We start from the raw sequence: 6,199 nt of genomic DNA, 5'->3' as shown, positions 1-6,199 counted from the left end.
ACTCCGTCTCATCCTCTCTGTTTTCACAGCGTGACAGCGGAGGCGTTTGCCTGACCGTAGCAGCTGGAACAGTTCGTTGCTGGGGTGGTAAGGGTCCCCCATAATGTTGCTGGCTCTGGATTTTCCACAACTCTCCCAGTTTACATAACATATACTTTTTTTTGCACCACAAATCCACCTGTTCCTCCACAGAATCATGCAACGAGGTGTCAATTCACCTGTGCCAGCTGCTGAAAAAGAGCTTTCTGTTCATCCCACACCAAAGCTTTATCCTCCATAATCCTGCAAATTAATCCTAGCCATTTGCATGTGCAATTGCACATTAACAGTCTCAGTGAACCTATTTCCACCATCCTTTCAGACAAAGAAATCAGACCTTAACAATCCTTATTTATAGTATGAAAACATTTAATTCTGCCAACTGTCCTTTTGTGAATTATTTTAAATCTACAACATCCAGTTATCAACCCATTTGTCAGAAGAAATTGTTTCTTTTTTTTCACTCTGCCAAAAGTCCTCATGAAATTTTGAATATTTCTCTAGGTCCTGGATATAACTTCCTCTGCCCAAGAAGCACAACTTCGAACTATGGAGAAGATAGACACAAAATGATGGAGTAACTCAGCAGGACAGGCAGCATCACTGGAGAAAAGGTAACGTTTTGGGTGAAGGAAGGTCCTGACCCGAAACGTCATCTGTCCACTTTCTCCAGAGATGCCTTCTGACCCAAAGAGTTACTGCAGCATTTTGCACAAATGGTATAGTTGGTTTAGTTTTGGGTTTATTATTGTCATGTGTACCAAAGTACATTGACAAGTTTTGTTTTGCATGCTATCCAATCAGATCAGACAATACCATGCATAAATGCAATCGTCAAACTCAAATACAATGTATTAGCAAAGGGGAAAATACAGAGTGCAGAATATAGTTCTCAGCAATGTAGTACTTCAATAAAGATCTATGTTCATTCGTGTTGCAATGTATTAACCCTACCACTAGATGGAGCCTACAGCCTTCGAAGCCCAAGATTAGTTGCGTTGTGTGTTCACAGCAAGGTTCAAGTGGACACAAGAGTGTGCACATATGCACACAAGAAGAAAGTAGCTGGGCCCAAAGTTACATGCGTACACACAGAGCCAGAGATAGGTGGGCCCACAATTAAGTGCTCACACACACACCCACCCTAAGTTATCTAAGCTATACCCATACACAGTATGTAGAAGAAAGGTCTCAACCCGAAACGTCACCCGTTCCTTCTCTCCAGAGATGCTGCCTGTCCCGCTGAGTTACTCCAGCATTTTGGGTCTGTCTTCGGTAGAAACAAAGACCTGCAGATGCTGGTTAATACACAAAAGGACACAAGGTGCTGGAGTAACACAGCAGGTCAAGCAGCAGAGAACAATCTGAAGAAGGGTCCCGACCCAAAACATCAGCTTTTCATGTACTCCAGGGATGTTGCCTGACTCACTGAGTTACTCTTTGTGCCCTTCCCATACACATGTCTCTGTCTGTACACATGTGCCTGAGGTCAGGTGGCTCCAAGATCAATGTGCACACACTGTCCCAAAGTCAAGGTAACCTCACCATTGTTAAAATTGCGTTGATAAAGATTGAGGAATCGTTTTGGATCAGTGCAAATTAAATTTATCAAAGTCATCTCTTAAATTCCATTGCTCCTTGTTTTTAAATAACTCAAACCTTCACTTCGATCCACTAATGCACTTTCTAATATATTACGCAAAAGGCTGAGCGATTCTAAACCTTCTCTATTGCCAAACAAATTTTCAGTTCAACGTCAGTTGTTGCCAAGATCTGAAGAAATATTTTCAAAAGTCACATTACCCTGCCTGGGAGGAGGGTGTGTTGCCAATTACGCAATTTGCAGGTTCAAATAATGCCAGAGGGGCATCTGGATAAGCTTACAGCAGGAAGTTCACATCCCTCCCTCTGCTGGTGAACATTACAAGTTAAGAGTTCAAGATAGACACAAAAGGCTGGAGTAATTCAGCGGGTCAAACAGCATCACTGGATAAAAGGAATAGGTGACGGTTCGGGTCGAGGCATTTCTTCAGACCCAAACCGAAATGTCAGCTATTCTTTTTCTCCAGAGATGCTGACTTACCCTTCTTCAGTCTCAACCTGAAATGTCATCTATTTCTTTTCTCCAGATATGCTGTCTGACCGTTGAGTTACACCAGCCTTTTGTGTCTGTCTTCAGTTTAAACCAGCATCTGCAGTTCTCTCCTACACAACTTAAGAGCTCACCTTTTTTTCATTGATTCATGGGGCCTGTGTGTTAGTGGCAATGCCTGGATTTTATTGGACTGGCCTAATTTCCCTTGAACAGTTTGGTCAATTCATGAGACAGTTAAGAGTAAACCATATTACTATGTCTAGTATCATATACAGGCCAAACTGGACATTCCCTTCTCTGGAAAACATAAGTGAATCATAGAGGTTTATGGCATATCAGTGCTTTCATGGTTTTCATTTCTGATACCATTTTCAGTTGAGCTACTTATCCAAGGTTCCCAACTACTTTTAGTTTAGTTTAGTTTAGAGATACAGCGTGGAAACAGCCCTTCGGCCCACTGATGATCCGCGCATACTAACATTATCCTACACACTGGGGACAATTTACAATTTCCACCAAGCCAATTAGCCTACAAACCTGGATGTCTTTGGAGGGTGGGTGGAAACCGGAGCACCCAGAGAAAATCCACGCAGGTCATGGGGAGAACATACAAAGTCTATACAGACAGCACCCATAATCAGGATCATACCTGGATCTCTGGTGCTGTAAGGCAGAAACTCGACCGCTGCGCCACCACACCACACATTTTGTGAGTGATGGATTTTGTGGATGAATATAAGAAGGGTTTGAGAGTTACCCCAATGTCCTGCTGAATATTTATTCTTCAACTAACAAAATCAGAGGATGAAAGACGAGGATAAGACCACCCTTTGCCACCTCAGCGTTTGAAATCAGGCAGAGGTTTCCTCTCTTCTGTCCATCCCCTGGACTGCAGTGCATCGTCCAGAAGGTTCAAACTCTGGGAAGAGAGACTAGAAAAATCTCCGGAAGACATTCACATGGCAATCGATCCCTCTGAGAAACTCCCACCAGGTTCTGACCAACCGTGGATAACCTGGCGCAGTCTCAACAGACTGTGGACAGGCATGAGGAGGAGCAAATCGAACATGCTGAAGTGGGGATATACTGAAGATGCGGCAGACTACGAGTGAGGACAGGGCCTCCAGACCATGGAACATCTCCTGAGCTGTGACATGCTGCAAGACACATGCACTGTAAAGGATCTTGCAGAGGCCAACGACGTGGCACTAAAATTTGCTCGCTATTGGCAAACAGCTGTGTGATAACACGAATAAATAAAACTAACAAAAACAAACACATTATTTGGCTACTAGCAGTCAGTGCAATCTTACCATTTGTAACTTTGCTGTCATGTACACAAAGCTTAGCAAAGGTGAGACATCCAACATGTTTCTTTAGCTGTAAAGCTCTTTTGGACATCCTGTAAGGAAGTACTTCAGTCTCACTAGCTTCTAACTTCCAGTTTATTTTAGTGAATTAACTCAAATATTATGCTTGCACTTGAACTATTTCTTCTATTTATCAGTCAAAGACACCGATTACATGCTACTGCATATGATAACTATTACTGCCTTATGGTGTAATCTAGCAAGGAAACAATTCTGAACTTTTTAACAATTTGAAATTGGACAGGATGAATCCAACTCTTTCAAACCCTGGAGACAGTACAGCACCAATCCAAATGTCCTCTCCCCAAACTATATCAGATTACCAACTGTATACCGATAACTAGCTGAAGATGTGTTCCCAAGGTGGTAGTTATGTGGAACAAGCTGCCAGATGAAATAGTTGCAACTACACTTAAAAGCCATTTGGACAGGTACATGGATAGGAAAGATTTAAGACTGAACACAGTCAGTTGGCAGTTACCATGCGTATGTATTGTGGTTAATGTTTAGCCACAGTTATAATCTGAGTATAAAAATATGAGAGATATAGATAGGGTAGACAGTCAGAACCTTTTCCCAAGGTCAGAAAAATCAAATACTTGAGGGCGTAGCACTAAGGTGAGAGCGGTAAAATTTAAAGTAGATGTGTGTGGCAAAGTTTTTTTACATGGAGGATGGTGAAGGCCTGGAAGGCACTGTCACGGGTGGTTGAGGCAGATACAGTAGTGGCATTTAAGAGACTTTTGGACAGGTATATGGATACGCGGGGAATGGAGGGACATGGATTATGTGCAGAGTTTAGTTTAGTTTATTGTCACATGTGCCGAGATACAGTGAAAAGCTTTTGTTGCTTTTGTTGCGTACTAACCATCCAGCGGAAAGACATTACATGATTATGCATGAGAATACATGAGTTGGTTTGGGCGTCATGTTCATTGTGGGCCAAAGGGCCTGTTCTTGTGCTGTACTGTTTTATGTTCTGTGAGTTGTAGTGAAGACCCTAGCCCAGTGGAGGATGGTTCTACACCGGCCTAACCTTGTTTGTGACTTGTGCTGTACTATCAGTACCTGGACCACATCTGGGAACCCAACGATCTACTCAGTAAAAAAAAAATCGTAAGCATTTCCAGGAATCCCTGTGTCACTACCAACAACCATCCAGTCATCCAGCTACCCTATGACTTTCAGGTTAATTGAGTGCACCAACACCAACATTCTGAATAAGACATTTTGAGTATTTATTGGCTGCCAAGCAAAAGACGGAACACAGAGTAAGATTTCTATATTAAAGCAAGCAGTATAAATAGAGATGCACTTCAACAATAAGGGAACCTGGAGGTTTAAATTCTATTCAAATTCACCTTTTAAATTCAAGTTTTAAATTCAAGGCCATGCTTGTATTCATAGATTCTGCCCACAGGGTTTTTGACCACTCAACTGTCCTGAAAAAGGCAATACATTAATATTCCTTCTCACTAATTTGAAATATGCAGCTTGCAATAAGGCACTCATTGCTCTTAACATATGCAATCTAACATTTTTTTAAATTAAAAATTTGATCTAATATTAATAACAATAATAATAACAACAACAACAACAATAATAATAACAATAATAATAATAATAATAATAATAATAATAATAATAATAATAATAATAATAATAATAATAATAATAATAATAATAATAATAATAATAATAATAATAATAATAATAATAATAATAATAATAATAATAATAATAATAATAATAATAATAATAATAACAATAACATAGAAAAATAGGTTTTGAGGAAGAGGGTTAATGTTGGGTGTTCAACAACCCACAGAGAATGTTATGCATCATCCAACTTAAATGCACAATCTCTTACTTTCAGAATATCATCTTCTATCCATTCTATCGTGTTCTCTCAGGTTGAATATTTCATTTGAGTAAACTCTCATCAACTTTTTCTGATAAGACAACAGTCCCATTCCAGGTACAATAAACCCTCTCTCCACTGCTTCAACACACTTTAAACATTTATTTTCAAAAAAGAGACCAATGCTGTATACATTATTCCATTTCTGGCCTCATCAAATCTCGAAGTAATTAGAAACATAAAAAGTAGGTGCAGGAATAGGCCATTCAGCCCTTCGAGCTAGCACCGCCATTCAATATGATCATGACTGATCATCTAAAATCAGTACCCCGTTCCTGCTTTTTCCCCATAACCCTTGATTCCTTTAGCCCTAAGAGCTAAATCTAACTCTCTCTTGAAAACATCCAGTGAATTGGCCTCCACTGTCTTCTATAGCTTAGAATTCCAAAGATTCACAACTCTCTGGGTGAAAAAAAATGTCCTCATTTCAGTCCTAAATGGCCTACCCTTTATTCTTAAACTGTGACCCCCTGGTTCTAGACTTCCCCAACATCGGGATTTTTTTTCCTGCATCTAGCCAGCCCAATCCATTAAGAAGTTTATATGTTTCTATAAGATCCCCTCTCATCCTTCTAAATTCCAGTAAATACAAACCCAGTTGACCCATTCTTTCATCAGATGTCAGTCCCGCCATCCTGGAATTAACCTGGAATTAACGTACGCTGCACTCCCACAATAGCAATAATGTCCTTCCTCAAATTAGGAGACCAAAATTACACACGATATTCCATGGGCGGTCTCACCAGGGCCTGTACAACTGCAGTAGGACCTCCT

The sequence above is a fragment of the Rhinoraja longicauda genome, chromosome 27, assembly GCF_053455715.1.
Source record: "Rhinoraja longicauda isolate Sanriku21f chromosome 27, sRhiLon1.1, whole genome shotgun sequence".
In the NCBI taxonomy this organism is placed as follows: Eukaryota; Metazoa; Chordata; class Chondrichthyes; order Rajiformes; family Arhynchobatidae; genus Rhinoraja; species Rhinoraja longicauda.
Note: the sequence above shows the minus strand (reverse complement) of the source record.